This window comes from Dromiciops gliroides, chromosome 2 (assembly GCF_019393635.1).
Source record: "Dromiciops gliroides isolate mDroGli1 chromosome 2, mDroGli1.pri, whole genome shotgun sequence".
NCBI classification, from domain to species: Eukaryota; Metazoa; Chordata; class Mammalia; order Microbiotheria; family Microbiotheriidae; genus Dromiciops; species Dromiciops gliroides.
This window is the reverse complement of record NC_057862.1, coordinates 290353651-290380626: the sequence shown is the minus strand read 5'-3', so window position 1 is coordinate 290380626 and position 26976 is coordinate 290353651.

Below are 26976 nucleotides of genomic sequence, written 5' to 3'. Positions count from 1 at the left end.
TATGTGTCTCTGGGCAAGTCACTTAATCCCATTTGCCTCAGTTACCTCATCTGTAAAACAAACTGGAGAATAAAATGGCAAGCCACTCCATTATCTCTGCCAAGAAAACCCCAAGTGGGATCATGACAAGTTGTAAAAAACTGAACAGGGGGAAGCTATGTGGCGCAGTGGATAGAGCACTGGCCCCAGATTCAGGAGGACCTGAGTTCAAATCTGGCCTCAGATACTTGACACTTACTACCTGTGTGACCTTGGGCAAATCACTTAACCCTCATTGCCCTGCAAAAACAAAACAAAACAAAACAAAAAAACCCCTCAACAACAATGTTCAGATTGGCTGAGAAAATAGTGGATTGGATAACCTTGGAACTCTAAATTTCCTATAAAATATTGAACTAATTTGGGGCTGAGAACCTCAAGCTTAGCAGTGGAGAAGAGATTGAATTCCATCTTAACTCCTGATAAAGGAATTGATTAGGTGAAAGGAGCAAAGCTCTGGGACTCATCTGTGATCTTGGTCTTTTACCCTACTCTTGACTGAAGGACCCCAAAAACTTTAAAGGTCAAAAGAATCTTGAACTTCCCCTCTTCCTACCAGTGTCCCAGCAGACTACTTAGAATAGCATTGGGAGTCAAAAATAGATTTAGTGAGGTGAGGAAAGCAGATTCAAGGTTAGGCAAAAAGTCCAACAAAAGAGTGTTATGGTGGTTCAGTGGATAAAGCACCAGCCTTGGATTCAGTAGGACCTGAGTTCAAATCCGGACTCAGACACTTGACACTTACTAGCTGTGTGACCCTGGGGAAGTCACTTAACCTTCATTGCCCCACAAAAAAAGAGTATTATGTACTTAGGAAGAGTATTTTGAGGATACCAGCAAAAAGGCTTCCAGTTGCTGCCATTTTGGGTAACTTTTTGGTAACAGCTTTTTCATACTCTCTAACTTGGGTCCACTTTCTTCTGGACACTCTATGGAAGGAAAGTATATCACAGAGATATATATATATATATAATTTTTTTTTTTTTTTTTGCGGGGCTATGGGGGTTAAGTAACTTGCCCAGGGTCACACAGCTAGTAAGTGTCAAGTGTCTGAGGCCGGATTTGAACTCAGGTACTCCTGAATCCAGGGCCGGTGCTTTATCTACAGCGCCACCTCCCTGGCCCCTATCACAGATATTTGAGGGGATGTTTTATACCATCTGTTCTTGCCATATCCCTTTCTAAAAGCTAAGTCTGGCTGACTGATGACAACTGATAATCATTTTTTCACTTTGACAATATTTTATTTTTTCCCAATTCCATGTGAAAATAACTTTTAACATTCATTTTTTAAAATTTTTAGTTCTGAATCCTCTTTCCCTCCTTCTTCTCCCCTCTCCCCGAGACAGTAAGCAATTTTTAATAGGTTATACATGTGTAATCATGCAAAACATATTTCCATATTAGTCATGTTGTGAAATAAGATACAAACAAAAAAGTGAAAAATAGTATGCTTCAATCAATCTGTATTCAGACTCAATCAGTTCTTTCTGTGGAGGCAAATAGCATTTTTCATCCTAAATTCTTTGAAATTACCTTGGATCATTGTGTCGCTGAGAAGAACAAAGTCATTCACAACAACTAATAATCACTGAAGAAGAAAGCACACTACTGGGGGCATTAGAAAAATACCCATTCCCCTAAATCCCTCAGGGTTAATTCTAGAACCCTGAGCATTCTTAGCAGCCATGTTCTGGGGACCCAGTCTGCCAGTGTAAGTAGTGCTTTGGAGAATAATTCCAAAGCATGGTCTACATGTGTTCTCGAAGAGCTAATATTTTGTGGTTCTATGAACCATGCTGAGGTGAGCCAAGTTCCCCTTCCCCTTCCTAGCTAAGGAGGATGGTTCCTGAAAAGACTCATTCATTAATTCATGGATAATGTCCATGCCATACCCCCTACTAGATTGTTAGTTCCTTGAGGGTAGGACTTTGAACATACTAGTCACTTAATACTTGTTGAACTGAGTGGTGTAGTAGAAAGAAAGCTCAGTTTTAAGCCAGAAGATTTGGGTTCAAATCCTAGGTTCACCTCTGGTTCTGTGACGTTGGAAGTTAAATCACTTTAAATACCACCTATTTAATTTAATCATTTAATCATTCTATTTTTTGCTTTTACTATAAGTATATTTAACTATTTAGATATCCAACATGCCTAATGGGCAGCGTAGATAAAAATTGAGAGGTGGACCTGGTATGAGCCTCATTCCCCCTACTCCCTCCTCCTTTAGATGAGGCTTCCTTCAACAAATAACCTCTGAGGACTGATGCCATTTTCAGTAATCCTAGAACGTAAAAGGAAATCATAGATTGTTGGAGCTAGGAAAGACCCTTTCAGGAAATATCTAGTCCATCACACTTCATTTTACAGAGGGGGAAACTGAGGCTCAGAAATAAGTGACTTGCCCAAAGTCACTTTGTTGGTAAGAGATATGGAATTCAGATCTGTTCCTTTGGGATTCAAATTCTAAACTGATACTTTTCTCATTACACTTTATGGCCCTCTTAGCATTTATATTAACTATACTCAGACATGATTCTCTGACTGGGCATTAAGTTCCAGCAGGGTAGGGACTGCTCCTTAGCTAAACTTTCTACTTCTCTAGTGTTATCAAGGTGGCTTGGACAAGTAGATAATAAATGTTTGTTGAGTGAATGAATTCAATAAATGATAAATGAGTTTTACAGATAAGTAAACCAAGGAGCAGAGAGGGGAATTGACCATAATGTCCCTTCCAGCTCAAGATCCAGAATCCGGTTTAACTTGTCCAAGGTTACACGGTAGGAAAGGTCAGTCAGTGCTCATACCCAGGATTTTCCAATTTCAAATACAGCCTTCTTGACTGTGTGAGGAAGTTGGTCTTTCACAACCCTAACCACAGAAAAGGTGCCAAAGAACAAAGGAATTGTTCAAATGTGGACACAGAGACGCCAGATGATCCCTTTAGGAGGTTGCTTGAGTGAATCAGAAAAGACAAGAATGATAGGTCACACTTTCAGGTAACTTTTAAAAGTCAATTCAGTCTAGGAGTCTAGGAGAGAAACTCAAAGAAGAAGCCAACCCAGAAGTTCAGAAAATGCATGCAGGTAGAAAATGGTGAGCCATGAGTGACCTCTAGAAGTGGGCAGAGGAGAAGACTCTGAAAGCCACAGGGTTTGAGGAGTGTCAGAACAGATATTGTGTTGTTGAAACCCCAGGTAATCCTGCATCTCCTTTTTCTCCCTTTTTGTTGTTGAGTCATTTCTTCAGTTATATCCAATTCTTCATGACCCCATGAGGGGTTTTCTTGGCAAAGATATTAGAGTGATTTGGCATTTCCTTCTCCAGCTGATTTTACAGATGGGGAAACTGAGGCTAATGGGGTTGAGTGACTAGCCCAGGGTCACATAGCTAGTAAGTGTCTAAGGTCAGATTTGTGGTTTTTTTCTTTTTCTTTCTTTTTTTTTTGCGGGGTAATGAGGGTTAAGTGACTTGTCCAGAGTCACACAGCTAGTAAGTAGCAAGTATCTGAGGCTGGATTTGAACTTAGGTCCTTCTGAATCCAGGGCTGCTGCTTTATCCACTGCACCACCTAGCTGCCTCCCCCCACCCCCACCCCGCACCTCAAGGCCAGGTTTGAACCCAGGAAGATGAGTCTTCCTGACTCCAGGCCTGGCTGCTCTATCTACCACACCACCTAGTTGCCCTTTTTGCTTTTTTCTTCCTTTGGGCTCCCTCAAAGAAACCTGAGGACCTTTCTGAGAGTATTGTAAAGCCTATTTACCTTTCTTTGTTTTCAATGTTTGTCTTTATAAATTGTGTTAACCACAGGCTTCTGCTGGTCTGAAGGTATTTATTAGAAGTCAGAGGGAAATTGAGAAGGTAAAAGCCCCAAAGAATAGGAAGAAAGGCATTTTGCCAGGATACTGTCTCTGACTCCCACTCAGAGTTAAAAGAGAGAGACAAAGACGGAGAGACAGGCACAGAGAGACAGAGAGAATCGCCGATACTGTGATACAACTTCCCAGAATAGAGGTAGAGAACTAACACTGGGAAACCCATCCAGGCAATGACTCAGTAGGAGGATGAATGGGGCAAACAATAGTGGTTGAACACCCTTGCTTACCACTCCAACCTTCCCACTGCTATAACCCCAAAGCTCCTTTTTTAGAAGCCCCTATTTCATTGCTTCCTGGAAGTGCTGTGAAAGATGGTGGGAAGGAGAATGTAACAAGGTGCTTTATTCACTCACGTCTGCCAAGCAAATTTACGAAGAAGAGAAAGGGTCTTCTGCACCCTCTTTGGGACAGAGAGCCTCCCATTTTGCTCTCCTACTCCTCCCCCTCCTCCTACAAACCCTGCACTTAGATTAATCTTTTCAGGATCATAGATTGAGCTCAGTTTCTTAAACTTTAAAATGAAATGATTACGGGGCAGCTAGGTGGAGCAGTGGATAAAGCACCAGCCCTGAATTCAGGAGGACCTGAGTTCAAATCCAGCCTCAGATACTTGACACTTACTAGCTGTGTGACCCTGGGCAAGTCATTTAACCTTCATTGTCCTGCAAAAAAACCAAGCCAAAACAAAACAAACAAAAAAATGAAATGATTGGATGATCTCTAAAGGTCATTCTAGCCCTAATGAACTAAGACCACTTAAAGAATCCTACAAGTTGATTCCAAATTGCTTTTATACCTGTTCCTATAGATATTCTGCCTGCCAATCAAATTGAACTATTCACTATTCTCCCCAAATGCCCCAGATTTCCCACCTCTCATCCTTAGCTCAGTTTGTTGTATACTGAAATGCGGTATGGAAGATGCTAGCATTCTTTCTTTCTCTTTTCACATAAACTGTGTATCTATCTCTCTTCTACATTATAATAATCGTATATTTATTTATGTCTATTGCATAATGTTGCATATTTGTGTATGTGTTGTAGTCCACTTGCTAGATGGTTGAGTGGGATGAGGGCAAGGACGATATCTTCATCATTTGTTTATATTCCATTAGACTTTGCATATAGTTGGTACTTAATAATTGCTGAAAGAAGTATGATAAAACCCTTCCCCCCCACCAGAACTCCTTTGCAAAGGTTGGGAAGGGGGTTCTATAGGGTCTATAGGTGTACAACAGTACAATATATATATAACAATATATATATATTGTTAGATTTTTTTCCATCTACTGATTAGTTTGCTGATTTTTCTTCTTTTTTCCTCATTTCTTTTCTTTTAAAAATTTGGTTATAAGGGATGGCTCTCTGGAAAGGAGAGAATGTGAAATTTAGATGATGCAAAAACAAAAAATATCAACAAAAATATATTTTAAAAATAAATGGTTGGGGCGGCTAGGTGGCGCAGTGGATAAAACGCCGGCCCTGGAGTCAGGAGTACCTGAGTTCAAATCCGACATCAGACACTTGACACTTAACTAGCTGTGTGACCCTGGGCAAGTCACTTAACCCCCATTGCCCTGCAAAAAAATAAAAATAAATAAATAAATGGTTGTTCCTGACTAATGTGGAAATGTTTTTCATGACTACACATGTATAACTTATATTGAATTGCTTGAGTTCTTAAGTGGGGGGGGAGGGAGGAAGAGAATTTGGAATACAAAGTTTTAAAATCAATGTTAAAATTTGTTTTTACATGTAATTTGGGAAAAAATAAAATTCTAGATAAATGAGAAAAAAGAAAAATAAATTATTGTTTCATGAATGAATGAATGAATGAATGAATGGCTTATTACCTACTAGAAAGTCCATTCACCACAACCTGGCATTCTCAGCCAGATTCTCAGATATCAGCTTTACCAGCTTTATCTATATATACTCTACACTCAAATCAAATTGAACTAGTCACTATTCCTCAATTGTGTCCCAGATTTTCCATCCTCGATACTGTTATGGGCCCATAGCACCCCAGAAGTTCTCTGGGGCACATCAAAGAACCTTCTCCTCAAGAAACTAAACCAGAGGACAGACACGCCTAGAGAGATAAGTGGAACCAGATTGGACTGAGCTAGCTCAGAGACCCCTACCCTTCATTCTAGTCTCCCTCAACCCTAGGGCAATAAGATTAGGTGTGGCTGCTTCCTTTGTGGCTTTGGAGATCTGCAGCCACCCCTCACCCAATTCCCCCAGCCACCACCAGTGAGGTATGGTCCTCAGTTACTAAAGGAACTTTCCAGTCAGATGGTCAACCCCCATCAGTCCTCTATAAAAGTACCTGCCAGTCTCCTGCTTGAGGAGATTGGTATCTCAGAGCCACTCTCTCTGTGCCATGCCTTTCTCCCCATGAGAAGTCTAAGGACTTCTTTCATGGTTTCCCTTCCCTTGCCCCTAAATAAACTACCATCTTATTCTAATTGCTTTTGTGTGCAAGAGGGTGTAATTTGGGGGCAGCTAGGTGGCACAGTGGATAGAGCACCGGCCCTGGAGTCAGGAGCACCTGAGTTCAAATCTGGCCTCAGACACTTAACACTTACTAGCTGTGTGACCCTGGGCAAGTCACTTAACCCCAATTGCCTCACTAAAAAAAAAAAATAGGGTGTAATTCTTTAGAGAGGAATCCCTAAGGACCCCAAACCCCTACCCTTACCCCCAACCCCATTTTCCCCATGACATTTTTGGCGCCCAATGTGGGGCACCAAAATGATATGGGGATAAAGCACGTGGGTCCTTAGGATTCCTCTGTAAAGAATTACACTCTCGTGCAAATCCTATTTAGAAATAAAAGAACAGGTTTATTGGGGTACAAGAGAAACTGGCTGGGAGAAACAAAATGCTTAGATTAGGATTCCAGAGGAATCCTAAGGACCCACGTGCTTTCTCCCCATATCAATCCTTTACTCAGTTTGTTCCATTTTATCCAATAGGAAGTAATGTTCTTGAGTTTATCGAGTACGATGATACTATGTTGGAATGCTTCTGAGATTTTGTTCCATCTTACTGGAATGTTTCTACTCCTCCTCCACCCTTCTCAAATTGTCAAAATCTTCCCCAGTTGTCAAAGCTCAGCCCCAATGCTGCCTTTTTCAGGAAGCTTTCCTCAAACTTTCCAAGCAGCCTTTCCTGACAGCGTACTCCTAACTGCACTCTTCCTCTTTTTCCCACTGCACACACAAGACTTCCTCTTTGTTGCTCTTGTATTTGCTGGTGAGTGATAAGCTTTATCATTCACAGAAGCAGAGAATCTCAAACTTTAGAAAGGCCCTCAAAAGCAGGGATGTCTTGGAGCCTGCTCCCATTGGCTCGCTAGAGGCAAATTTTAAATTTTCGGTGTGAGCAATCCCCCTTGGAAATCAGCAAAGGCTACAAATAAAGGCTTGATGTATTGTCTTATTATTGTCTAGGCTTAAGAAAGAGATAGAGAAAATGGTAATAATGTAAATCAAACCTAAAAGTGTGTCCTAAGGCAATTTTTTTTTTTTTTGGAGAGCCAATTAAGTGTTTAGCACCTGCCTCAAAGGCCAACTTCTCCAATCTGTAGCTGACCAACAATTTCAATCATACTAACAAGTCTTAGTCTGAAGATATTGAGTGGAGGTGGGGGAAAACTGGGGCAGGACTCACTACATCACAAAATAGCCTATTCCACTTTTTGTTGTTGTTTGGTTGTTGTTCATGTCTGACTCTGCATGACCCCATGGACTTTTTTTTTCCCCATGGACTTTTTTCATGTGTTTTTTTTTTTTGTAAAGATACTAAAGTGGTCTATTATTGCCTTCTCCAGTTTATCCCTATTTTTCAGATGAGGAATTGAGGCAAATAGGGATTAAGTGACTTGCCCAGGGTCACACAACTAGTAAGTGTCAAGTGTCTGATGCTGGATTTGAACTCAGATCCTCCTGAATCCAGGGCTGGTGCTTTATCTGCTGCACCACCTAGCTGCCCCCACAGCTAGTATTTGATGCTGAATTTGAACTCAGATTCTGCTGACTCCAGGCCCTTTGCTCTATCTAATACACCACCTAGCTGACCCATTCTACTTTTAGATAGCTCTAATTGTTATATAGTTTTCCCTAACAACAGGCTTAAATTTTTCTCTTAAAAATTTGTAGTAATTTCCCCAAGTTCTGCCTATTAGGTCCAAGAAGAACAAGGCTAATCATACTTTCATATGAGAAACCTTTAAATAAATACAGGTATCAAGTCCCTAAATTTTTTCTTTTCCAATCATCATATGACATGGACTCAAGACACTTCTTCACCATCCCAGATGCCCTCATTTGAATATTCTCTGGCTTATTAATGTCTTTCCTAAAATGAGACACCCAGAAGAGACCATTGTACTCTGAAGTGCTGTAACCAAGGCAGAGAACAATAGACAGAACTCTTACTTCCCTAGTCCAGGACACTATGACACTCTTGATGTGGTCTATGATTACATAAGCTTTCTTGGTTACCATATCAAATTATGGACTTTCATTGAGTTTGAAGTGCACTAAAACCCCCTTTCCAGATACCGGTGACTAGCCATACAGCCCCCATTTTGTAGAAAGCTGATTTTTCTGTATTCAAGTATAAGTTAAGTTTCTCTGTTAAGTTTCATTTTAATAGATTCAATCCAATATTCTAGGCTATTGAGATATTTTTTAAGCCTGATTCTGTCATCAAATATATAGGTTATTGCTTCTAGCTTTATGTCATCTGCAGATCTGAAAAGTATACCATTTGATAAACTTTGATCTGAGTTATTGAAAAAATGTTACATAGCACAAGGCCAAACTTAGATTCCTGGGGCATTCCACTGGACATTTTCTTTGTAGATGACATCAATCTATTGATAATTACACTTTGGGTTCCGGCCACACAACCACTTCCAAATCTACCAAATTGTAATATTGTCTAGTCCACATACCCTCATCTTCCTTACTAAAATAGCATAAGAAATTTTGTTAAATGCTTTGCTGAGGGGCAGCTAGGTGGTGCAGTGGATAGAGCACTGGCCCTGGAGTCAGGAGGACATGAGTTCAAATCTGGCCTCAGACACTTAACACTTACTAGTTGTGTGACCCTGGCGAAGTCACTTAACCCCAATTGCCTCACTAAAATAAATAAATAAAATAAAATAAATGCTTTGCTGAGAGCAATGTATATTATGCCTACAGCATTTTTAATCTACCAGTCTAATAGCCATCTCAAAAAAGAAAATATATGACCCCTTTTAAAAATTATTTTTATTGGTATCTCTTATTTTTTTACCTCATCTTCATTTCAAACTATACCTCTTGCTACTCTCCAAAGAGATTATAACAGAATTTTCTAAAAAGGGGAAAAAAAGCAGTTCAGCAAAACTAACCAACATATAAATCAAATCTTGTCATGTGTGCATAGTTACATATCCATACAAAGTTCCATCTTTACAAAGAAGGGAAGGAGGTGGCATGACCAATTCTTGATGCCATCCTATAGGCCTTTCTTATAACTGTTTCCTTTTCTAAATGTTCACTTTGTTTTTTTCATTTTTTTTTTCAATTAACAGTCATTTATTTTCTCTCCCTCCCAGCTCCCCTTTCTGAGGAGGAGAAGAGGACAAAAACAAAATCCTTGTAACAAATATGCATAGTTAAGCAAAACAAATTCCCTTTTGAACAAATACAAAAAATGTATATCTTTTTACATATTGAGTCCATCCTCTCACTATTAAAAGGCTGGGGTAGCATTTTTCACCATTGCCTTTGGAATCATGTTTGGTCACTGTGTTGACCAGAGTTCTTAAAGTTTTCAAAGTTGCTCATTTTTACAATGTTGTTAACAAAAACTTGAAGTAATTTTGTGAGGAGTAGAAATCAGGCTTTCTGGCCTATAGGCCTATAGTACACAGATCCTTTTCTTTTCTTTCTTTTCTTCTTTTTTTTAACTCAGGATATTTGCCCTCCTCCCGTCCTCAGATAACTCTCCCATTCATTCTCCATGACCTTTCCAAGATTGCTGACAGTAGCTCAGAAGCCTCATCCATTAGTATTATCCTTTCCTACTGCAATTTATTTGACTCTAAGTGATTGGAATACATCAAGAATAGTTAGCAGTATCCTACTATCCCCTTCCCTTCCCCAACAGACCCCGAAGTGATCTTGGGACTCAACTTTCAACTACTGACCATGTTTATCTTGTCCTTTCCAATGCAAAGGTGATTCTCTTTGGAGGAGAAAAGAGAAGCAAACAAGAATTAAGTAGTTCTACCTTTTCTTCAGTTATCATCAGTTCATCATCCCAGCAGGGGTCCTGTCCCTTTTTTCATCTCTTCCTTTTCCCCAAAGAGCTTTAAAAAATACCCCAGCAATTTTTGTTGTTATTCTTACAAGACCATAACTGTCTTTTCCTTTTCATCCTCTATTATCTGGCTCTCTTGTGTGTCTTTTTAATATCTAAGTTGATTGATGAGTTCCCTTTTTACCACTATTGATTTAACCCTAAAGATTTAGACAGTTCCCCTTTTCCTGCTCATTGGAATTGTTTTTCTCTGTATCTTCAGAGGTTTCAGCTTGTGAGAAATGAATATTTCTATTATTATTAATATTATTGTATTAGGACCAAAGTTTTTTTTTCCCCCTTTCTGCTTCCTCATCCAGAAACCAACTAGAGTGAGAAATTTCTCTTAGAGATTTACCCAGGCCAAGATATAATCAGACTGTAAAAGAAATTCTGATTTTGGGCTAATGGGTCTATTCCTGTTTATTGTGTTTGCTCTGACAGGTCTGGGAAAATGTTGATTCTCCCTTTTATCAAGATAGGAAAATCTCTTTGACCAAGACTTGACTGGCCTGGGTCACATACCCCAAGACCTTGATTTTAATATATCCCACTCCCATTGTGTTAACCAATCAGAGCTGATTGTACTAATTCCCTCAGGAACACCTGCTCTTTGAAGGACATATAAACTATGAGTACACTGCCATTAGGGGTCTTCAGTCTAAGAGAGATAGCCAAATGACCTTCCTTTTATTAATAAACGTGTTGGCCTAATTAATTAAAATGATTAAATTACCCAGAAACCACATCTCTCAAAATTTTTTAAATTGCCACAATTGATGAAAGAATGAAAATTCTCCTAGGCTGATTTCCTCTATAGAATTTTAGTCCACAGGAGTCTAACTTTTCTTTCTCAGAATCCTTTGAATTCTGTTCTCCCAAAATATAGGGTGTGTGTGTGTGTGTGTGTGTGTGTGTGTGAATCACATATTATATACGTATATATCACATTGTATATATCTCACATATTATATATGTGTGTGTATATATATAAATGGATGGCTCAGTTTTCCTCTCCTTTTCTTTCTTTTTCACATTTACATCTGGAGTGGACATTAAAGGTCATTTAGTCCTACATTTTCTTTTTCCAGATGAGGGACCAGAGCCTCAGAGAGTTTGAGTGACACCCAAGGGGTCAAGTAGTAAAGCTAGAATTTGAATCCATTTCATCCTACTCCAAATGGTAATAATAATAGCTAACATTTTTACGGGGCAGATAGGGGCATAGTGCCTAGAATGCCAGTCCTAGAGTCAGGAAAACTCATCTTCATGAGTTCAAATCCGGCCTCAGTGTGGCACAGTAACACCATGTCTAGAATCAGGAACTCATTTTTCTGAGTTCAAATCTGGCCTCAGATACTTATTAGCTATGTGACCCTGATCAAGTCACTTAAACCCTGTTTGCCTCAATTTCCTCATCTATAAAATAAGCTGGAGATGGTCACGAAGAATCGGAGATAACTGTTAGAGCTAGAAAGGACCTTCTCTTCAGTCTTTTGTAGCCTAACTTCCAATCTCACCACTAAAATCAAACTTCTCTCTCCAAATTTACCAATGATCTCCTAATTGCCAACTACAATGGCCTTTTCCAAAACTTCATCCTTCTTGACCCCCTTGCAGTCTTGGACACTATTAACCAACCTCTCCTCTTTGGGTCTTTTTGATACTGCTCTGTCTTGGTTCTCCTACCTGTCTAACAGCTCGTTCTCAGTCTCCTTTCCTGTATCATCTACATCCTTCCCCCTAACTGTGGATGTTTTCCAAGCCACTGTTCTTGGCCATCTTTTCTTCTTTCTCTAAACTCTCTCACTTGATGACCTCAACAGCTCCCAGTAGGTTTAATTTGCTGATGACCTAGATATCTACATATCCAGCCCTTATCTCTCTCCTGAGCTCCAGTCCCCTTATCACCCACTGGCTATTTATTATTTCAAACTGTGTGTCCCAAAGATATCTCAAACTCAGCTGGTATAAAACAGAACTCATATTTTTTTCCCCTAAACCCACCCATTTTCCAAATTTCCCTACTCCTACATAGGGCACACCATCCATCATCCTTTTAGTTACTCAGATTCACAACCTTTGAGTCATTCCTTACTCTCACTCACCATACCACCCTCCCCCTCCTTCCCAATGACAAAATCTTATCCATTCTGCAGCTATATCTCTCCCATCTGTTCTCTTTGCTTGGGGCTGATGACTTTGCTCAATTTTGCCCCACTTAAAACCAATTCACAGGCAGCTCAAGCCATCACCCCCATGATCTCATTGGTCCTCTTTGAAAAATGAAGGACCACCACCAACAACCACCACCCACACATCCACCGCCCTGGTTTCAGATCCTTACTCCCTCTTACCTGAACCATTGCAATTGATCTCCCTGCCTCCCATCTCTACCCTCCCTAGTCTACCTACCACACAACTGTTAAAGTGCTACTTTGACCATGTTATTCCTCTGCTTACTAAAAATTCAATGCCTCCCTATTACCTCTTGGACGAAATACAAGTTCTTCTGTCAGGCATTGAAAGCTCTTCACTATCCACCCCCACCTTATCTTTCTCGAGATTTATTGTATGTTAAATCCTCTCCACGTATCCTAATCAAATGGGCCCTTTCCCTATTCTTCTCAAGTGACATTCCACCTCCACCACTTAAAATTTCTATTTCTTTTCAACTATTAGCTCTGGTGCCTCCTCCTACATTAGAATCTTTCTGATCCCTTACTGCTATTGCCATCTGCTTCCTCCATGCCATTACCATATTCATTTTGTATATATGTATATATTGTCCCCAATAAAAGAATACAAAGTCCTTGAGGGGAGTGACTATTACATTTTTGTCTTTGTATCTTCAGTGCCCAGCACTTAATAAATGCTTGTTGATTGATCTAGAGAATCTAGTTTAACCCTTCCATTTGGCCAGGGGTGAAAATGAGACCCAGATCAGTGAAATGACTTGTCCAAGGTCATGTTGCCACTAAGAAGAAGAGCTAGGTTTCAAACTCAGATCTCTTAACTCTTAATCTAGTGCTTGCACTATCTTGCAGGGGCACTGTGAGGAAAATGCTTTAGAAATGAGAACTCCTGAACCACATGCACATGTATATTCCTGTGTACTCAGGAGTACATTTTGCATTCCCTGAAACCAGCTAACTTGAAATAATTCTTCTGTAAGAAAATAACCCAGTAAGTGTTTACCACGCCCCCAAAAACTGGGCCAGTCCTCACCAATCTGGATGTAGTAGACCCTAGATTAGTCTAGTGGGAGGCTCTGAAAGCTGTGGAAATCTCCCACTAAAGTAATGTCTGAAACCCTACCAATGTGGTAAAAAAAAAAAAAAGTGGTGGTATTTTTTTTCCCTTTCTTTCTCAATCCCAGCCTCCCCCATGCAGCTGTTAACAAGTGGAAAGAACAGTCTGCTCTATCCTTTTTGCTTGTGTGAAAGCAAGCAGCTGGTTGAGAATTAGAGACCTTTTTAATTTGAAGATAATACCACTGAATATTAAAGTATTTTGCTTAGGGATCTGAAATTTTTCTTCATAAATTTAGAAAGAAATTACAGTGATGAAACCACATATCTATTTCAAATAAATTTAAGAAGCTAGGTAATTTGTGAGAGAGGACATGAATACACTGGGGAAGAAAAGGAATGTAGAACAGGGGTGTCAAACTCAAAGAAATGGGGGGGGCCACTAAACCACATATAAAGATCTGTGCTGGTGCATAATGACTTAGAAAGTCACATATTAATATTATTAATGTTTTATTATATTTTTATTTATTTTGTTAAATATTTCCCAATTATATTTGAATCTGGTTTGAGTCACACTTGGGAAGACTGTGGGTCACATGCAGCCTGGGGCCAGAGGTTTAACGACTCTCATGTAGGGGGCAGCTAAGTGGTGTAGTGGATAAAGCTCCAGCCCTGAATTCAGGAGGACCTGAGTTCAAATTCGGCCTCAGACATTTGACACATACTAGCTGTGTGACCCTGGGCAAGTCACTTAACCCTCATTGCCCTGCAAAACAACAAAAAACAACAAAAAATCTCAACTCCCATGTAGAGAAAAGGACATTGGGTTTAGAATAAAAGCCCCTGGTTTAAATCCTGATTCTGCTACTTGATATCTGTGTGACACTAGCCATATCCCTTCCTAGCCTCAGGCCTCAGTTTCCCCCTCTGTAAAATAAAAGGACTGAAATAGATGATCTTTAAGGTCTATTTTAATTTTAAATTATAGCTATGTGTGAATCAAAGGGATCACACTTGTGGAGCTGGAAAGGACATTGGTGTCACCTACTCCAAACCCCCCTCATTTTATAGATGAAGAAACTGAGGCCCAGGCATGTGAATTGAACTAGGTTTGGTCCTGGAAGAGCATAGCCCTAATGAGAGGAATTAGTCTCCTTTCTGTCAACACACTTCAACTAATTAAACCCTTCACCCAGGATCCCATGGAAAAATATATTTATAGATTAAATTACAGCTTGTGTCTAGGGTTTTCCCCAAATTAGAGTAGAAAAGTACTCACTTTACAATATGGATCAGGTATGAAGCGGGTATTCATTTCCTACACACAAAAAGAAGGTTAAACATAAACTACTCACAAGTGTTCATTTGACAAAAACAAACTTAAAATAATATTTGGTAAATTAACATAACTACTAATATAATCAGTAAGAAAACTAGTATGACTTATCAGAGCATAAAGCAGTCTGAAGGATTGCTGACTCAGAACTAACTTTACATTTCATCTTGGTTTTGCATGGGCCAGCAACTCACGGTACATGTCTGCTAGCAAAATGGCCTGGTTTGAGCCAATCCTCTTGTTTGCTAGTGGTCATTTCCTCCAAGAGCACAGAAGTAGTTTCCAGGAACATCTGTCTTTGCCATTATTAAGCTTCACTCAATAGGCCCAGGGTGTCCTGACCTCTTGAACTTGCAAGATTACTTCTGAGGCCGGACGTATCCACCTTGAAGCTGATGCTCAGTAATTTATTCAGGAAAGGAATCATGAAGTAGAAAAGGCAGCCAGGGTCACAGGCACAAGTTTGCCTAATTGTGTCCACACTCTACCTGGGAACAGTGGTAGAGAAGGAAGAGAAACAGAGCCTAGACTTACACTCTACTTCATAGAAAATCTAGAGACAGAGCATGCTATTTTACACATGGGAGAGAGAAAGCAAGGAGACTAAACCAAAATCTATCTCCTCTGATGTAGCCTCTGCCATCTTGTTGATGTCACAAGTTGTGGGGAGGATCAAGGTTTTCCACATTATACCAAAATGCCAAGTCCTTTCTGCACCAGATCATTGCATAGCCAAAAACAGGTCCCAACACTCCAACCGGATCAACTGGAACCTGGAAGAGCAACTCTGAATAAATTCCATGGGATAGCCCTTGTTACATATTCATAGGCTCATAGAATTTAGAGCAGAAAGGACCTTAATAGAGGCCATCTTATCCAAAGCCCTCACTTTATAGATGAGGAAGCATTCCCAGAGAAGTTAAATAACTTGTCCAAAGACACATAGATAGGAAGGAGCAGAACTAGAAATCAAACCCAAATCTTTTTTTTTTTTAAGGGCAATGAGGGTTAAGTGACTTGCCCAGGGTCACACAGCTAGTGAGTGTTAAGTATCTGAGGCCGGATTTAAATTCAGGTCCTCCTGAATCCAGGGCCAGTGCTTTATCCACTGCACCACCTAGCTGCTCCAAACCCAAGTCTTTTGGTTCTGAATTCAGTGCTTTTCTCACTATACCATACTTTGCATCTTCTACAAAATATTTAGAATCATGGAATGTCAGACCTACAAGGGACTTTAGCATGCAGAACACAGACTGCCAGAGCTAGGAGAGTAGCCAGAAGACCTGAGTTTATATCCAGAATGTGTGACCTTAGGCAAGTCACTTCCCTTCTCTGAGACCTATTTTCCTCATCTGCAAGATGGGAATAATACTTGCACATATAGAGGTCATGGGATTTAGAGCAAGCAAGTGCTTTAGAAATCATTTTGTAGATATGGAAACTGAGCCCCATTGAGAAATGAATTGCCCAAGTTCTTATAGCTAATAAGTGGCAGAACTGGGAATGAAATCCAAATCTTGATTCCTAGTCCAAGCTTCTTTCCACTGCATCAGACCTAATGCCTATGAATGTAGATTTTTCTTGGTTAAAAAAAAAATTAATGGCATCTCAAATCCCTGCAGCATGATTTATAATGCTTAAGTTTCTCTTATTTTGAAGGGCTAATATTTTAGTTGGCTTAGGATGTTGGTCAGGTTTGGGAGTTCAACAAAAAGGCAACCGCACCCTGAGCTAACTACAGGGCTTATTTAATAATATATGAACCATGTGGACATACTCATGCAGAAAGAACATAAGAAAATGTACAAATTCATCGCCAAATCCTGGGTCCTTCCCTTTGTCTAGCCCAGGAACTGCTCTCAGAAACTCAGCCCTATCCATACAACAGCCTGACCACTGGCTGGCCTGGAGATGTCAGGGGCTATGTTGCTTTATCCTGAGGTAGACAAAGAGAACTAGATCTTCTTATTTATTCACCAATTTAAGATAAACAGATAAAACACAGAGGTTGGTGTAAGTCCTTTAAAGTCAGAGGTTCCACTCATGGTTATTCATCAGTAATTCTATCCATCTCTGTCTTGTTTTCCCCCCTTCCCCCTCTGCGTTAAGGGACTGATCCTCCCAAGGAGGAGAAGGAAAGCTGCAGAATAATGCTTTCTTCCCAGGGGCATCGTAATCCTGCGGTCACCTTTCAACAGTTTTCCTTAGCTACCTGAAATGATAAGCTGGAGAAATAATAAGAGAGAGAATAATTAGTAACCTGAAGCGAACAATATTAGTGAGTTAAAAGCCTGGGACAAAGAGGGAGGAGAGAGAGGTTTGCTGCCATGGGAACTGCCTTTTTGGAATCCTTTGGCAGTATACTTCTGGGTCCTCCTGCTCTACCTGCCTCCTCTTTCAGCAGCTTACCAGAGAAGGAGGATATTTATAGGGTGAGGGCCTACTCTCACCCAGTGACACCCATCACCAGTATTTATATAATGATCGCTCCAATCAATAAACATTTCCTGAGTACCCACTATGTGTAAGGCACTGTACTATGGAGACATATATGAAACAGAGATGAGATGATCTATAACAATACCTTTGACTTTGAAGAGCTTGTCATTTGGTGGGGGACACACAACTTATATACACCAGTTGAATGCAAGTTCCTCCTTTGAATATAAATTCCTTAAGGGCAGAAACTAATTTTTTGTTTGTTTGTTCAGACTTTGTCTCCTCAGTACCTGGCACATTACTTCAATATAGTAGCCTTTTTTTTTTTTTTTTTGCAGGGCAATGAGGGTTAAGTGACTGTGGGCAAGTCACTTAACCCCAATTGCCTCACCCAAAAGAAAAAAACAAAACAAAACAAAAAAGTTTATTGAACATGCCAAGACAATACCATAAGCCCATGTTTTGACAAGTGATCAATGAATGGGTTGTCTCATGAAGTAACAGACATGTCCTCTGGGTATCCCCATGAATGAGGAGTCAGAGGATGTGCCCACTGGTATGAATTCACTGATGTGAATTGGCCTATAGGGAAGGTAGACCTAGAGTTCTGCTTCAGGCTTTCATGTGGTAGCTCAGAACTCAATTTTGGTGCTTTGAAATGACTAAACAATCTTCTCATTGGTTGCTTAGTGGGAAGAGCTGGCTTCTGGTTCCTTTTCTTTTGACCCTCCAGTTAGTGTCATATAATTCCAAGATTTCAGGGTGGGAGGAGCATAATCATAGTAACCATGACCATGCTTGCACCTGGGTCCCTGTCTGCCTCTTCTGCTTCATGGTTCCTTTTCTGGTTTTAGGTAAACAAGGATCCATCTAGAAATGTATGTGTCCAAGCTTAAGGCAACCTAGTGAGTTCAAGAGGTCTAAAGATCCAGAATCCTTTTGATTAGAGATGGCTATAGGGGGCAGCTAGGTGGCACAGTGGATAGAGCACCGGCCCTGGAGTCAGGAGTATCTGAGTTCAAATCCGACCTCAGACACTTAACTTACTAGCTGTGTGACCCTGAGCAAGTCACTTAACCCCAATTGCCTCATTAAAAAAAAAAAAAAAAGAGATGGCTATAGGTTTGGGGAAGAGCAACTTCTCCAGTGCTCTTGAAGAACATGACCACTAAGCAGGTACATGTATCAGGAGTTATTTGGATCATGTAGAGTTGAGATGAGATGGAAAAATGCCTTAAACAACCAGCCCACAAACTGCTTTATGTTCTAATGAGGTTTATGTATCATCTTCCAGATAGATTATAACTGTAGTTATAAATTAAGTCACTGAAACTGTGTTCTTAGTCAGTGTGTCAACGAGCACTTGTGAAAGCCTTTGTGGGTTTTTTGTTTGTTTTTTTTGCAGCGCAACTGGAGTTAAGCGACTTGCCCTGGGGTCACACAGCTAGTAAGTGTTAAGTGTCTGAAGCCGGATTTGAACTCAGGTACTCCTGACTCTAGGGCCAGTGCTCTATCCACTGCACCACCTAGCTGCCCCTAGTTTTTATTTTGCATGTCAGAAATAAATATCTGTCCTATATCTGATTTACAAAAGCATATTGAGTACTTTTCTACTCCCCCTTTGGGGAGACCTTGACATGAACAAAAAATAAAAACAAAGAATCACAGACTTTATCTTAAAGCAATTCAGCCTCAGGACACCAGGGTCAGGACTTAATGAGTTAACTAGTATTAGTAAAGGGAGCCCAACCCCTCTTCTCATTAGAGGCCAGGATCCCCCAGGACTAAACCAGATAAGGACAGTGTGCTAGGTCTAGAGCAGGGATTCTACTTGGGGAGAGGGAGCGGGTGAATACCTCAGGCCTTGAGCCAAGGAGAAGATGCTCAATATTAGAGTTGTAAACAAAGAAAAGCAACTACAGCCTTCTCCCCAAATATATTTCCTAAATAATGAGGAAATCTCAAATAAAATAATTGAAGCCTGATTTAGGTCCATTGCAACACCAAAAGGAAAGAGTAAGCCCAAAGGAGCCTAGAAGGGAAGTAGTCTTCTCCATGCTTGAAATACCAGCCCTGGTCAAAGGCTCATAGGCCATTGCCAAGAATCTGCAGCAGACTGCTTTAAAAGTAGACAGATGAGTTGAAATAATGCCTGCCAAAAGGGAACAGGTTGTACTGATCTTGCCAACACAGTAGAAGAGCTAAAAGCATCCACAGAGGGTCTAAGAAGCTATGTGATTCCCAGATTAATCTTCCTAAAATACTGCTCTGATCATTGTCTCTCCCCCTTCCTCCAATCAAAATTCTTCAGTGGTTTTGCAAAATAAAGTTCAAACCTTTTAGCATGGAACTGAAGGACCATAATGGCTGGCATTTATCTCTTCTTTTCATGCTTATAAAGCACCTTATATACTTCAACAATTCTCTGAGATAGGTGCTTCCTTTTTATAGATGGGGAAACTGAGGGTCAAGAGAGACTAAATGATTTGTTCATGGTCACACAGCTAGCAAGTGTCTGATTCCAGGTAGAGGTCCAATGTTCATTTCCCCATACCGCATTACCATAGAGACAAGAGCTACTCACTCTACCTCTCCAGAATCTCATTCTTCTCTCCACAGACTCTATACTCTAAAATGAGGTAACATTTGTAAAGTGTTTTGCAAACCTAAAAGTGAGAAATATGTCATATGTGTCCATATGCACGTATAATATGTATACATACACTATTGCATTCTCTGTGTTGTTCATATATCTCTTTATAACACATACATGCTATATTATGTACCATGTGTATACACTGATACACATGTATATATGTAAATGTAATGTGTCTGCAAATGTAATGCATCAACTAACATTAAATTTATGTGCTATATTACATGTGTATATGCATAATATATAATTTACATAAGATAGCATATACACACTAAATAACAAATGACAGATACATATTGCATGTATGTTTTGTGCATGTTGTATACATGCATGTATGCATATATCTATTGTATATAATGTGTATATGCTATATATACATGCATATAGATATTGCATTGACATTTGTTGTTCTAGCTATTGTTATTATCCTTATTCTCATCAAGTTGGACAGTGCTTGATCCCTGTAAACAAGTCCTGTGATTCTCCATCCTTTACTCATGCTCTTCTTTATGCCTAGAGTGTCCCCACTTTCACCTCTGCCTGTTTAAATTATACTCCCAGGGTTTTACAGAACACAGAGTATATGATGGGTTTTCCACATAATTTAGTCCAACCACCCCCCTGTAAAACAATACAAAAGAAGAAAGTGGGGCCTAGAAATCTAAGGTGTTAATTCTAAAAAATAAACTCCTCAGGAGAAAAGCACCAAAGAGGTGATGGTAAAGAGGTCCTAGGGAAGTCATTTAAGTTTTCTATTGCCTCAGTTTCCTTCTCTATAGAAACAGAGATAATAATATTTGTAATATTCACTTCAAAACATTGTGAGGGGGCAGCTAGGTGGCGCAGTGGATAGAGCATTGACCCTGGAGTCAGGAGGACCTAAGTTCAAATCCAGTCTCAGACACTTGATACTTACTAGCTTTGTGACCCTGGGCAAGTCACTTAACCCCAATTGCCTCACAAAAAAAACAAAAAAGCATTGTGAGGAAAGAGCTTTGGGCATCATAAAAGACCCATAAAAATGAGACCTATGGGGGGCAGCTAGGTGGCACAGTGGATAAAGCACCGGCCCTGGATTCAGGAGGACCTGAGTTGAAATGTGGCCTCAGACACTTGACACTTACTAGTTGTGTGACCCTGGGCAAGTCACTTAACCCTCATTGCCCCGCAAAAACAAAACAAAACAAAAACAAAAAGCAAAAAGCCATTAGACCTCTTAAAACTTTTTTTTTAATGAGACCTATGTATTTTATTTCCTTGATTAGATTGTAAGCATCCCAACATCAGAGAGATTTAGAGCTAGAAGAGATTTTAGAGATCATTTAGCCTATCCCCAGTATGATGTCTGTGAAGAAACAGTGGGCTCAATGGAGTCAGGAAAACTAGATTCTTAATACAGGATGCCCCAAAAGTCTTTGTGCTATTTTTTCAGCTATTAAACTTCATTAAGCCTTTTAGGGGACCCTAAATAATAATAAGGTCTGCATGAATCTTTTCTTTTACCATAGACCCTTTCCCCTCAGTTGCAGGTGCCTACATCCAAAAGAACTAGCCTTTGGAGAGGGCTGGAGGAGAGCTAGAGTGTGGCCAGCTGCCACAGAGGAAGGTAGGAAATGGAACATCAAAGGGAAAATAAATACAAACACAATTCTTGAATTTTTAAAAAAACGACAACAAAAAACCCACTCATTTGGAAATAATAACTGAGTGGAAGGCACACTGCCTGGACTGTGGGAGAAAAAGGAAATTGGGATGGATGGATTCAGCATGAGTTTACCTGAAGGGTAAACTTCTCAATCTCCTTTGCTGGATTTTCCTCTGTATCCTGATACCTAAGCAATGCATGTTCTCTTAGGCTCTAGCTCACCCCTTCTTCTCTTTACGTTCTCACTCTCAGTAGTTATATCATCTTCCATGAGTTCAGTTATCTCTATGCAGATAACTCCAAGGCCTAAAAAAACAATCCTAGTCTCTCTCCTGACCAAGTTCATATAAGACATTTCCAAAAGGATATTCCATAGTCATGTCCAAAAGAGAACTCATGGGGGGCAGCTAGGTAGAGCAATGGATAAAGCACTGGCCCTGCATTCAGAAGGACCTGAGTTCAAATCTAGCCTCAGATACTTGACACTTACTAGCTGTGTGACCTTGGGCAAGTCACTTAACCCTCACTGCCCCACAAAACAAAAAAAACAAAACCAAAAGAGAATTCATTATCTTCCCTCACAAATATACTTCATATTTCCCCTATTTATTTCAAGAACACCACTGTTCTTTCAATCACCTAGAATCTCAATCTCAGCATCATCCTTTTTTCTTCCTTCTCTCTCAAAGTACCCTTCCCTGTGTTGATTCAACCTTCACATTCCTTACACTTGTCCTCTTGGGTCCGCTTACAAGCCACCATCTAATTCAGGCCCTCACTAGCTCTTGCCCAGACTATTGCAATACCCTTCCAGTTGGTCTCTCTGCTTCTCATCTCTCTTTAAAAAGACACTTTTTTTTTTTGGTGAGGCAGTTGGGGTTAAATGACTTGCCCAGGGTCACACAGCTAGTAAGTGTTAAGTGGTTGAGGCCATATTTGAACTCAGGTCCTCCTGACTCCAGGGCTGGTGCTCTATCCACTGCGCCACCTAGCTGCCCCTTCTCATCTCTTTATCTCCAATCTATTCTCCACACACCTGCTAAAGTGGTACTCCTAACACACTGTCCTGAACATTCTCCTCCTCAAAAAGTTCCAGTGAAGTCCTCCCTGTTCATCCTAGAATAAAAATATGAAGTCTTTTTTTTTTTAAGTGAGGCAATTGGGGTTAAGTGACTTGCCAGGGTCACACAGCTAGTAAGTGTTAAATGTCTGAGGTCAAATTTGAACTCAGGTCCTCCTTACTTCAGGGCCAGTGCTCTATCCATTGCACCACCTAGCTGCCCCAATATGAAGTCTTTTGCTTGACATTTCAAGTCCTTCACAATATGGCTCCAGTTTACCTTTTATGGATCTCATCCAAAGAGAAATTCCTCAGAGTCTCTAGGGATGCAAGCTGGAAATCAGAGACGTCTTGAAAAGATGGCTTCCAAATGTGTTTGTAGCTTCCAAAGTCTTTCTGTCTGTCTGTCTCTCTTCCCGCATGTCTGGAATCAGTTCCCAAGAGGGTCTAGCACCACATGTGTTCCCTCTCAAAGAACGATTCTCTCCCCTCCAAAACTCTCACACCAACTCTGGCCCTCGTACAGAGCCTTGTTGTCAGTGTTCTCTCAACCAATCTAAAGTCACAAATACTGAGAAGCACATAAAATGTCCCAGACTTGGTTGGAAACCTGGGTTACACACAACACTCTCCTTTCACATACTCTACATTCCAGCTAAACTGTCCTATCTACTGTTTTCGATGACATTCCCTCTCTCATTCCCATGCTTTTGCATAGGCAGACATTCTTGGAATGTGTGCTCCTTACCTCGGTCTCTTGGAATCCCTAGCTTTCTTTAGAGTTCAGCAGAAGTGCCACATTTTTTATGAGGCCTTTCCTAATCTCCCTGAAGTGTAGGGCCACCTGAAATTGTTTTGAATATATTTTGTATTTATGTACATATTGTTTGCAATGAGACAATATAAGCTCTTTGAAGTCAGTTATTTATGTCTTTGTATCCCAAGTACCTAGTACAGACAGGGCCTGGTATAGAGTTGTTATTCAGTTGTTTCAGTGATATCCAACACTCCATGGCCCCATTTGGGGTTTTCTTGGCAAAGATACTAGAGTGGTTTGTCATTTCCTTCTCCAGTTCATTTTACAGATGAGGAAACTGAGGCAAACAGGGCTAAGTGACTTGCCCAGGGTCACACAGTTTGTAAGTGTCTGAAGTCAGATTTGAACTCAGGGAGATGAATCTTCCTGACTCCAGGTCTAGCACTCTATCCACTGTACCACCCAGCAGCTATTCTCTCTCTCTCTCTCTCTCTCTCTCTCTCTCTCTCTCTCTCTCTCTCTCTCTCTCTGTCTGTCAGATTTTCGTTTTTAAAAATATTTTTATTAATGTGTTGCTGTTTACATCACCCTAATTTCTCCCAGTACCCCTCCTTCTTCCCCTCCCAGAGGAGCCATCCCATATAACAAATATTATTTTTAAAGACAAAAAAAAGTAAAAGAAGAGGAAAAAATCAACATAACTGATCAGTAAACCATAAAAGTCTGGAAAATATGTGCAATCCTTGTGAACCTCCCACCTCTGTAAAGGAGTGAGTTGGGAGTGTCTTCTCATATCTCTTTTCTTTTTTTTTTTCCTTTCTTTCTTTTTTTTGGCAGGGCAATGAGGGTTAAGTGACTTGCCCAGGGTCACACAGCTAGTAAGTGTCAAGTGTCTGAGGCTGGATTTGAACTCAGGAACTCCTGAATCCAAGGCCAGTGCTTTATCCACTGTGCCACCTAGCTGCCCCCTCTCATATCTCTTTTCAAGCCACACCCATTAGAGTTCAAGAAGAGAGACAAAATTCTATAGTCAAGATTAAAACAAGGGTACAGAGTGTGGGTAGCAGTTTTTGAGTCATCCAAAGGAACAATAGTAACAACCTTCAGTTCACCTGGAAAATTATCTCCCTAAAACATTCAATCCCTTTTTAACCACTCCCTCTAAAAATTCTTCTTTCAATTTAATGGATGGTGATCTCAAAAGATACTTACGTTAATTGAATTAATCATAAGATACTCCTGCTCTTGGTCTGATCATGGTTTTACCCACTTTCATGAAGGATTTCTCACTGAGCTGATCTGAGCTTTCCCTTTAGAAACTGGTTAGAACCAAGAATGATATAAAAAGATTTCAATGCAGAGCTTCATTTCAGAACTGATACTTAAAGAAAGACTGAAAAGGTTTCTCATTCGGATTAGACCAAGGACTTCAGACTGTAATGGTGGGAAATGGGGTACGGGTTGTGTTAGGGATTGGGGTTCTTGGGAATTCCTCTTTAAAGAATTACACCCTTTTGCACACAAAACGTAGTTAGAATAAAGTGATAGTTTATTTAGGAGCAAGGGAAGGGGGGGGAAGGGAAACCATGAAAGAAATCCTTGGACTTTTCATGGGGAGATTTGGCATAAAGCACATGGCTCAGAGGTACCAAATCTCCTCGAACAGGAGACTGTAAGGTACTTTTATAGAGGACTGATGGGGGTGGACCATCTGCCCATGAAAAGTTCCTCTAGTGAGAGAGGACCATCCCCCACTGGTGGTAGCTGGGGGAATTGGGTGAGGAGTGGAGGACCATCCCCCACTGGTAGTGACTAGAGGAATTGGGTGAGGGGTGGCTACGGATCCATCTTCAGAACACAAAGGCCGCAGCCACACCCAAATTTATCTCCCCAGGGTAAGGGAGACCAGAATGAAGGGTAGGAATCCCAAGCTAGCTCAGTCTGATTTGGTTCAGTTTATCTCTCTAGGCGTTATCTGTCCTCTGGTTTAGTTTCTCAAGGAGAAGATTCCTCGGTGTGCCCCAGAGAAATTCTGGGGTGCTCTGCGCCCCATGACAAGACTGAAGTGCCATCCTAATGTTTTTTTCTTAATATGTAGCCTAAGGGGGAGAAAGGAGTAATGTATTTCTATAGCAAGCAGTAAAAGCAAGCAAAGCCCTTAATAGTGGTAGCTGAGTAAAAGGAGAGAAAGCCAGATTAAGTGATCAATCAACAAGCATTTATGAAACTCTTACTATTTGTCAGACACTGGACTAAGCACTGGGGATACAAAGAAAAAAAAAGCAGAAAACAGTCCCACTTCCCTTAAAAGCTGAAAGTCAGAAAGACCTGAGTTCAAGTCTAGCCTCAGACACTTACTAGCTGTGTGACCCTGGGCAACTCATTTAACCCCTGTCTGCCTCAGCTTCCTTATCTGTAAAATGAAGACCATAATAGCCTACTTCTTAGGGTTGGTGTGAGGATCAAATGAGATGATAATTGTAAAGTGCTTAGCACAGTACCTGTCACATAGTAGATGCTATATAAATGTTAGCTATTATCATTAATGCTGTTTGTCCTTTATTTTCGAAGATGACCAATGAAATCACAGGGTGATGGCTTAACTTGTACATGAATTAGATTTAAGTGAGGCAGAGTTACACAAAGCCAACAGCCTCACTCTCTCTTCCAGAGTCACTGGAGTCCCATGACAAGACAAAAGTCAAGATGACTGGCCTGGCAATGACCCAAGATGATGTTGGCTTCTTCAATGTGTGACCAAGCTCTCAGCACTCTACAAGGCTACTTCAGTCACCTCCATGGCCATCTGAACAAATTGTTCTCATTCCCCCCCCCCCATTCTGCTGGGGGAAGTCTTCACATGCTTGGAGTAGACATCCCCCTAATTCATTATAATTAATAGGGAATTTCAGAAGAGAGGTAGGTTCAGAAAGAAAGACATCAATCAATCAATAAACATTTATTAAGCACCTGCTATATGCTGGGCATTGTGCTAAGTATGGAAATACAAAAAATAGTCCTTGCCTTCAAGGAGTTTATAATCTAATAGACCAAGGAAGGTAAACAAAAAGGCTGGAGTTGGTTGGGGGCAGGGTGGGAGATGGGGTTGAGGCATTCTAAAAGAAGTAGTGCAGCCATGTGAACAACGAGGAGATGTGTGAACTAAACTCTTTCTTTGTTTTGTGATGAAATAATGAGATTTAGCAGATACTCAAAGACCCACCTGGAAATTAATCTAGACTGATTGAATCAAGTGAGAGTGATTAACTGCTGATTAGCCTACTTCAAGTTAACTGGATTGTAATCACACCTTGAGAACACCTTTAGAACCAATGGATTTGGATGATGCCAACCAATCAGCTTGAAGCAGTGTGTAAGGACCACCTCTGTTCCAGACCTATAAAATGCTTCCACAATCAGTTTGCTGGAGAGAGTTCGTGATTGAAGCAGGCTTGTGGCAGAGGACTTGAGGAAGAACCAGACCAGACCAGACCAGGCTGGAACTCTAGGCTAAATAGGCTTTTTTCTTAGCTTTCTGAACTCCATGGGAATA